General features: G+C 35.8%; 1 long non-coding RNA gene across 1 annotated transcript; it reads right to left on the reverse strand.

The window, feature by feature from the left end:
* Window positions 1-3,709: 3,709 nt before the first annotated feature.
* LOC108448913 lies at window positions 3,710-8,527 on the reverse strand. The gene is made up of 3 exons (XR_001864996.1): window positions 7,751-8,527; window positions 4,804-4,857; window positions 3,710-3,780 (listed from the first exon to the last, which is right to left on the reverse strand). It is a non-coding gene; the product is annotated as an uncharacterized LOC108448913 (long non-coding RNA).
* Between the last annotated feature and the right edge of the window lie 1,794 nt (window positions 8,528-10,321).

Consider the following 10,321-nt stretch of genomic DNA (forward strand, 5'->3'; position numbering starts at 1 on the left):
GTTTGCAACCCTTCCTTGCTACATTAACTAAAACTCCACTAACTGAAACACAAGTTTTCAGTAGTCACAGCCTTTTCTGGTGACATCTCTGAACTCTGTAAACTAATAATAGTGCTTTTTCTCAGCTATTCAAATTTTTAAAAGCATTACTCACTTGACATAGCAGGGTCTGCTTTGACTGATAGCAGCAGCAAGCTTTTAAAGGCCAGTTCAGTTTTCAGATTCTTTTCCCTATCCAAGGCCTTAAGAGCTGATGTTTCAAAAGATTTCTCTGGGCAGACAAAGAATTTTAGATCCACTGCCTCTATGGCAACTGAAGTCTTAAAAGAACTAATTTCTTCTAGACATAATTCATATGAATGGCACTTTTTGCACTATTATATCAAGTCAAGTCCTTCCCTAAGGAAAGCCTGATTCTGTTACGTCCAGTCAAAATAATTACACCACAAGACACATGGTTTGCTCCAATAATTCCCCATTAATCAGCCTGCACTGGTTTTAGGCATGGGTCCCAGAGGTTAATGAATGGATCATTAAATCTACTGTGCAATCAGTCCCCCAGAGTATGCCCATTTTTTGCCACATCACTTGTTTAAGCAAGCATTCTACTTAATGGCAAAGACAGAAATTATAAGCTCAGAAGGAGATGATGAAAATTATAAAGATTTTTTTTAAATCTTCCCTGCAAGTATTTGGCAACAAGATGAGAAGGGTGAAAAAGAGGTTTAACTTAAGGAAAAAAACCACAAATTAACAAACAACAACAACAAAAAACCTCCTCATGGAGTTATTTGATCTTCTTCAAACACTCACACTCATTCCCTGTAGGAAACTAGAGATGCCCGTCTGGGATGTGAGAGATCTAACACACACATGAAGTGTTAAGTATCACTGGCTCCTGCACAGAAAATGTCATCATTCCCACCTCCCAGTTGGTATCTTTAAATAGCTCACATTGTTTATGGTGTACATAGTGTTAATGTCCTTCAGTTGTTCTATTTTCAAGGATGGAAAAGCAGTTGCTAAGCATTTCTAAATGACAGCCCCAGGGTTCATTAAAAATATGGCAAACATTTGCTAAGCTCATTAAGTGCAATTTTTGTGTGTGTGTGTATCAGATTCCTCCTCTGCATGTTATGCGTGACCAAACATCTATTAACCCTAATCCCATTGATGAGTCTGATACATTCAAACTAGCAATTAGACAAAACAAAAAGGATATTTACTGAGAGACTCATAAATGGGCTTTCATATTGGTCTAAATTTGCAATTTGCTGTTGCAAAATGACAGTTTAATTCCCTTCTGTTAATCCCCACCTACTAGAGTACTCCCTTTGTTTGATTATAGGTTGTCAGATTTAGGGATTCTGATTGAATCAAAATTTTAAGTAAACCAGAAATACACAATAATTACACTTGCTAGGCACTGCTGCCTACTGTACAAGCAAAGCAAATGCAACAAAAAATTAAATAAAATTCAAAGAAAGAAAAAAGGATTTCAGGAATCAGCTACTTAAAAAACTAAATATACATATTTCCTCCATCTAAATTCAGAAAAAATAAAAATAGCTTCTTTTTCTTGGTACAATAACATGTTTTGATACTATTACCTGCTAAACATAATTTTTCTAGAACCAAGAGTGTTTCTCCAGAGCCACTGAGGAAACACCTCATCTTTCTTAAACAGAATGACCTTTCTAGCCCACAGTCATGCCCTTCTCACGCATCTTTTCCAACAGTGTGAAGCACAGACATTACTATGAACTCAGCAAAATAATTGCAATATAAATTGTCAGGTAGAGAGTCCTGTATGGAAAAACTTGGAAACACTTGTTAGGAAGATATCTCCCTGTTTGCAAAGTAGTGCTTACAACATCATTGCAAGTCTTATCAGTAATGTTTAACTGTGCAAGAGTTGGTTCTGTTCTATAAAGCATGGACTGGGCTGCTGTGAGCTAGTAAGGAGGGAACATCATTTATGCCATGGCAAACTAATATTATGAATTTTTCACAGCACGATGAAAGTCCTCTACAAATGAAGACTTCTGATGTTTACATAGATTAAAACAAACTAACAAACAAAACCTCAAGAAGACTCGTTCAGTAGCTTTTTCTCTAACTTTCTCTTAATGAAGTGTTTGCTTTCTCCTGGACGGATTTTTTTTTTTAAGTTAAAAATATTATGGCCAAATTTTATGCCTACAAAGAGATCATTAACAATGTGAAGTCATTTTCAAATTATCTCTTCTGGTTTTCCAGGAATTCCACTTCTTAGTAAACAAAGGCTTCTAAAAAGTGATCATGCAGAAAACCTTCAGAAGAAATACTCAAACACAGAAAAGATTTTTATTCTAGGCTATATTTAACCAGAAGAAAAGCAGCTCCTCATTTCAGAAGAACTGTAATAGTTATCTACAGAGAAAATACTTGTGTGTGTGTATAGATACAGGGATTCTATTAATCATTTTAGATTTTATTTTAGAGTAAGCTTTTCCCCCAAAAATCTTCAATGAAAAGGAAGATGCTGCTGCTTTTTTAATATTTAATGCTATGAACTAGTCCTTTCAGTCTACTAGTGTGTACTAAATCTTCTATTTAGTTATTCAAGAGATGTCTAACAGAAAAACACTCCCTGAAATTTCTGTTACCCACTCTATACTGTCATATCCATAGATTTATTCGCTCTATGATGGTGATATTTCTGAAAACTGTTTCATCAGCATATTTTCAATGAATATGACAAAACTTTACTAAATAACAAAGGTAGTGGAAAGGTCCAGAGTGCAAAGGGACTCTCTGAGCTGAAGTGTGTGTGCTTGGACATATTTCAGCTTAAAAAAAAATTCTAGCTTCAGATTGACCCACTTCATAACTCAATAGGAAGGAAAACAAATGATCATAGATTTTTTAATAACCTAAAATCAATAAGATACTCCATTAAAAAGTAGTTGTGGCAAAAGATCACACCTGTGTATTTATACAGCCTTAAGATGAAACATTAATAAGTAAATGGCTCATTAAAACCAAATTCAACAAACCTTTAAACCCTAGATTTTTTAAAACATAAAATTGTATTTTTCCCTTAATTATGCATTTTATTAATTATTTGCTTTCTATTTCTTGCATAAGAGTTTGAAAACAGTTGTGTGTACTTTGTCTTAACAGATACTGAGATACATTCAAACATATTGCACATTTTATAGGATGGAGAGCAAACCTGAAGACATTTGGATCTGAAGATGATGAAGTTGATTCATTTTTTTTTTCTGTTTTTGCATTGGAGAGTGTTCCTGCTCCAAATCCACTACTCAGAAAATTTTGTCTTTAACATAACTCCCAGAACAGAACAAGAGACTCATACAACTTGGGAGACAGAGGTGTCAAGGTAATCAAGGTCTGAAAGGCCATGAAATTAATTTTCCTGCTACTTCTGGTTTTATTCTTGAATTTTGAAACAAAACTGAAACCAGAAACCTCACTGTGTGAGCTTTACCATTCTTTAACAATTCTTCATGGTGCATTTTACCTTGTTTCAACCCAACATAAGTTATTTACTAAGTGGATTACTGCAAAGTGATAGCAGCATGCACAAGTAAGATCATGTCAGTAACACTGAGAACACTATGCATAATTGCAGTTAATAAACCAGATTAAATATCTTTTATTTGCAAGCTTAACTAGTCTTTCATACCTCTCTTTTTTTTTTCCCTTGAGTTTTGTCTTCTTGTGACTTGATGGAAGTGGGCAAAAATGAAAGAAACCTCAGTCATAGAAAATCACCTAAGCACAAAGTTCAAATCACATATTAGCATTTGCATATGTTTAAACAGGCACTTTTTTCCAACTGGTTACCTGTACAAGTAAGTTTTGAGTTAGTAGGCACCAAGGGGCAAACAAAGTTTCCTAATGCTACACACTCGAGCAATCAGCACAGGTCTTATGAGGATTTTAAAACCAGAAACAATAGAATGCAGACAATTTTTTGTGTAGAACTTTCATTTCAACTTCCTCTTTGCACAGGAGAAAAATATTCTGATAAAAAAACTGAAAAGCAGATTCGGTGTCCATTTTTACCTTGACACATCTTACAACATCGATTGTCTGTTCTGCAAAAAGCATGCATGACAGAGAATAGCACTGAGCCAATGTAGAAATTAGCCACCACACTTTCTGGATGTAGTAAGTCATGAATTGTCCTAAATTAATTTACCACAAGATTATCCCACAAGGAGACTATATATACAATCAAATGCAAGAATAAAAAAAAGATAAAATGCTTTTCCTGATTTTCACTTCCTCTTCCTAATATGTATCTTAAAAATAGACTCATAAAGATGTGGAAAGACTTGCTCGCAATGCTATTTTCTCCTGAAATCCAGAAAATATTTTAACGTATAATCTTAAGCAAACTTATTTATAGCCACCCTTACTTTCAGTTATGATATTTTAGCAGTTAGGTAAAATATTTTTTGGTTGCTTTCAATGTCAAAGTTGGCTGGAAGTCTCTCATGTATCATTTTTTCTGTTTAATTTCTTCTTTGATTTTTCTTTGCTTTACAGCACTCTTGTGAAGTATTTGCCATGGGCATCACCCACAGATGGCACATTAAACATTCCTTTCCACTGAGGCTGTCCTTAGACCCTTTTCAAGTTGTTAACATATATGGGCATTGCCAAAATCCAAATCATGAAGGTGTAACACTGAAGACGAGATGGTCCAACTGGGACCAAGTGGCACTGGAAGTCTGGTTTGGGAGTACTACAAGGATGGGAGAAATATACCCAGAGACATGCATAACTCACCTGTTCAGCAAGTAGCAAATTTTCAGCTCTCACTCCTACTTCCTTCTGTTTCCCCTTTCCCAAAAACAGAACAGACAAACAAACAAACAAAAAACAAAAAAAAAAACCAATTTCACCAGTTTACAAAAATTTGCGAATCTTTCTGATGTGTCTGACCTTAATTATATTACAGGTATTTACTTTTTTCCTCCTTTATTTTTTTATTTGAGTGAAGCACTTTAATGAAGAAAAAACATGGAGAAAAAGTCTTGTGAAAAATTCAGATTTAGATGCTGAATGCAGCATCTAAAGATTAATATAAATCAAGCAGTTTTTCAAGAGCTAAACTGTAACTGGAAATCCACCTTTTCATATATGATAAATTAAGTTAAAAAAACAAGCAAACAAAACCTAACAAACCCAACAAACCAAAAAAGCAACCAACCAACCAAACAAAAAACCACCAGCACTGATACAGGTGTCCTCCAAGAAATGTTTTTTAAATCCAAACTTTGGAAACAACATCTGTCTGAAATCATAACTGTGGAAATTATATTTTAGAAGGGAGGGAAATCTAATAGGATTTATTTGCAATGTTTTACTGCTAGTGGTATAGTAGAAACAAAATATCTACATTAAATGCATGGTATTCTTTTTCAGCCTTCATCCTGCCTCTAAGCCCTTCAGGCCCAGCCATTCAGAGTTTGCAGATTTTCCACTGGATTACAGAAAATGATGCTAACATGAGTATCCTTTAGTTCACAGAGCTCTAATTTAAATGCATATCCTATTACAATGGAACAGCAAGTTTTTAGATCTCAACCATATTGGCATTTGCTCCAGAGAATGACCGAACAAAATGGTCCGCAAAGGTCCCATTCACGTTAAACTGGCTTCTGCCAAACCCCTGAGTGGCTGTTTAGTCACTGAGTTATGCAGCAGGAAGTAGGCAGTCAATGAACTTAGGCTCCACCAGTGTGTGTCAGGATCACAGCCTCAAATCTTTCACCAGGTGCTTTACAAGCTCTTGCTGTTTAGACAGAGATGGAAAGTTTCAGACCTATGGGTTTCAGGTAAAATTTTTCTCAAAAGCAGGCACATGAAAGGTTACACATTAACAGTCAGTCCCAGTTACTCCTAATGGGATTTGTGCATGCTGCTTTGAAAATGTAGCCCTTCAGGCTGATATACGGTTAGCATAACAAGCAGCTGCTACAAATGGCCAGTAGGACTGAATATGCAATTAACTAGCTGTGTTTTCTGAATCAATATGAATTGATTGAAAAGTAAACACTTGAGCTTAATCTATTACTGTGATAAAAAATTGGCCTTCTTCCTAAGTGGCATTAAGAAATTTGGCCTGATCTTTTATGTCTATGTGGAGTGGTTTCTTTCAAAGGAGGAAAACCCTGAAAATTCTCTATCATCCGGAGTAGAATAATAACAGAAATTGCATCATTTGACTGAATTCAGGTCTGTATTACTAAGTATATTTTATCCATTTGTGGATTTCAATTAACTGTGATTCCCAACAGTGTTTCACCGAAAACAGTATAGTATGTCTACTGTTCATCAGGCCAAAATCCCTCTGTGTCTGAAATTCATATAGCTCAAAGGTTATAAAAATGGTGTCCAACCTACCCTACAGAACCAACAGGCATGCAACCATTATCACTATAATTTTGCTTGAAACAAGACCAAATACACATAGTGAGGGGAAAAGAACTCCTAGATTCACTTAAATAGAGAGCAGATTCTTTATGAGACTGAAAAAGGGAGTAGATTTATGCTCTTAATTAATTAATACATTCAAAGCACAACAAAAATGAGCCTGTTGTCTTTGAGGGTGCAACAGGGGCAGGGAATTAAACATAATTTCTTTCCTCAAGACTTAAAAAAAACGTGCTTTAATTGCACTGTATGCCCAGGTAACTTTCTTTTATCTGTGTACATAAATTGAAAGGGGAAATGATAATGAATAGGTAGTGCCCAAGGGCAATATTGCATATCAGCACCCAGAAAAAAAAATTCTAAAATTGAAACAATTTGAGGACAATAAAATAATACTCACAAAATTGAAAATTGAGTCAGACAAAATCAAGACACCTGCTTTTGGAATATGTCTAAGACTCATGAGCTAATCAGTAATAATTAAGAATTCCTTTAGCTGAAAGTCATGGGGTTTTTCATGGTGAATAGGTTAAGATAATGAGGACACATAACCTAAGGAATGTTTTCAGACAGTGACTGATGACCCCAAACCAAGCCAGAATTTTCATAATGGTTTATAAGAAAAAATACTCTGCCTCCTAAAAAATTTTCCCCCCCATTCTCACAGATCAGCCACTCAAAAAAAAAAAACAAAAACAAGACTGCATCTCAGACTGGCCAGCGTTCTACTACCCATTGTACTTGTGAGCCAAAAAACCTTCTTTGTGGCAGAAGTTGCACAGACCTCTCCCACTGGGTCAATGGGATTTCACAGGCAGTGTAATACAATTGCTGAATTGAATCCATGAAGTTAATTAAAGTAAAAATTACACTGTGTTTGTTTCTTTCTTTTTTTTTTTTTTTAATGGAAGATTATGTTCAGGAGGCAAATTAAATATTTTAAATTTCTATAAAAGCATTCCAGCATTTTAAGCCTTTCTTGATTTAGGTGCCAGAGACTTAGGATTTCACTCCTTGAGGTTTACTAGCACAGATTTCCATGCTTATTTATTCATTACAGAAAGGAGATCCTACAGTGAAAAATTAATGCTTGACATAATTTTTAGAACTAAAAAGAACTCTTACTCATCCAATCCAGTGCTTCTGTTTAAATGGAAATCAAAACATTGTCAGACTCAAGCCTGCCTGTAACACAAAATCTTAAATACTTTGAAGCCTGTGTAACTAGGTTGTCTGTTTTGCTACTGGATAGGAGATTCAAGCACAGCAGTGATCTATAATGTTTATTGTATTTTACCTTTGGCTGGCAGGACTTAATATCTTTCTTCATCAGTTCTTTAACTTCACATCTTATATCTACAAAGGGAGTTTTAGAAAACATAATAAATATGTATTAATATATTAACAGTATGCATACAGTTTTTATATAACATATGATTTTGGATGAATGGTTAAAATTTAGAGTAATGGGAAATTTAACTCTGGATAAAAGAAGCAGCTGTTTTTAAAACCTCACAATGAGATTTTCATATATTTGTGTTAATTATAGAGGGGTCAATACAGTATAAAACAAAGCTATTTTTTAAATCATCGGGTAGATACCAAAAAGGAGGGGGGGAAAAAGTCAGGTCATCTTAAGTCTAAAATCAAGCAAATTTCATTTTTTCTTTAAGCACCAGGCTCGAGTATCATTTCCTCTTAACTGTTCGTGAATGACAACTCCTTAAGAGCCATTGACAAGTTTTGCCCATGGAAAGTGTGCAGGGACAAGTACCAGCACGCATTGAATGTGATATGATTGATAAAATGCCTAAAAACTCTTTAATTGCTTCATAAACAAAGCTCCTGCAGTCTTTATTGAGACAAACTTCCATTGAAGGAAATTTGAGTTTCTGTATGTCTGTAGCAGCTTGTGTCTCCACTACAAGACTACCAGATAGGAACTTTACCCCTAGTACAGTCTTTTGTAGACACTGGTCTGTCTAATACTAGAAGGAGGATGTCAAAGGAGTCTCTGTTCCAACTCCCCACATTGTGTCTCACACTAACTGGGGACTCGATTTCAGGAACTTGTGACTATTTTTTTTTTCCCCCAAATTTAATTAAATTGAAGCAAGCCAGGATCACATGTAATTTACTACAGATGACATTCAAATCTAAAAGAGAAGAATTTTTTGTTAGTTAATAGAGAATGTAGAGAAGTAGTATTTCAAATAGTAGAGCAAATGTGTGAAGAAACATCTGTATCAGCACTCATATGTGTGTGAATGTAAAGGAATACTTGGAATATTTATAAAGGTCACGGTCAGACCAGAAACTCTCTGACGTAATCTCACAAAGCAAAATAATTGTAAGGGACAGTAGGGCTGACTGTACTTTTGGTAGGTGAGAGAAGGCTTCAGAACAGTTCCCAGGGTAGTGTTGAAGCAAGGTCAGGACTTGGGACTCAGAGAAGTACTTTAGTGATTCTTGTATAAATACGATCTTTCACAGTCAGCTGCTTTGTGTTCCCAGTTTGCACCAGGTGCAATGTTCTTGCCAGATGCTCTCCTCCCTTTCCGAAAGTGATGTTTTGGGCTTGCCTCTCATATAGAGAATTCCTCTGCACCCACTTTCAAACATGACAGAGTCCTCATTGTCAGTAACTCAAGTGTATGTACAAATACAATAATTAATACAAGCACAAAGGAAATGCTGTGCTAAATGCAGTGCTAAAACAGCTGCTATGCCAGAGAGATAGTAGTATCATAGTTTTCAAATAACTATATGTTATTTGATAACTGTATGCTGAGAAGAAATTCTCTAATGTTGAAGTGATAGCAATGCGCCAGACTGCACATTCCATTTCTCTGACAGTCACCATGGGTACATGAATAGTCTGATAGAGACCTTATCATTAAAAATTGTGCCGAAACTGAAAAATCTTGTTGAGAACTTTAGCTTTCCATTTCATTTGTCACCAGCTCTTCTGTCTTATTTACCAGGGGAAGGTACATTTACTTCACTGTTGGGGAAGATGAAACAGGAAAGCCTTATAAATATGATTGCCTGACAAAAGATTTTGGGAATATGAAAACTACAGGCGACATCGAAATGAAAGCCACTTTTGAAATACCAAGTCTTAGTTACTGAACAACTGGAAAACAATGGTATGGCCGACTGAAGGTAATCCCCTCTTGATGGAACAATACCCTCTGCTTGCAGGCAGGTCCAAGGGTCAGAGCAGACCCTACTAGCTCAGCAGAACGGGTCCAAAGAGTAGTTTTTAGAAGTTAAGATGTAACACTCTATGGTAATATAAGAACTCTTATAGGCTGTATGGAAATGCTATAGGATTTGTATCTTGTATTAGATTGGTTAGTGACAATTAGAATATTCAGTACAGAAGATGATTTATTGTATTGTAACCAGGACTTCACCATTCCATTCCACTCTTACACACTCTTTTCCATTCCATTCCATTCCATTCCATTCCATTCCATTCCATTCCATTCCATTCCATTCCATTCCATTCCATTCCATTCCATTCCATTCCATTCCATTCCATTCCATTCCATTCCATTCCATTCCACAAAAACCACAATGTCCCAAGATCAGACTATAGAGAGCTCTCGTCACCGTCCGTCCTGACCGTCCGAACCACCCCTGTCGCGGGTTCGGTTTGTAACCAGGCAGAAACACCAATTTAGTGTAGTGGTTTGGTCCAAAATACTCATTACTGTTTATCTGCTGTGAGATAAGAATTAGGAGAAATGCAAAACAGGCACCAAACTTGAAAGAATATAAAGAAGTTTATTAACAGACCTAAAAGAAGAAAAAAAAAATTATACCACCTTCAGAACTCTCCTCCTCCCCCCACCTTCCTCCC

The sequence above is a fragment of the Corvus brachyrhynchos genome, unplaced genomic scaffold (genome assembly GCF_000691975.1).
Source record: "Corvus brachyrhynchos isolate BGI_N302 unplaced genomic scaffold, ASM69197v1 scaffold399, whole genome shotgun sequence".
Taxonomy (NCBI): Eukaryota; Metazoa; Chordata; class Aves; order Passeriformes; family Corvidae; genus Corvus; species Corvus brachyrhynchos.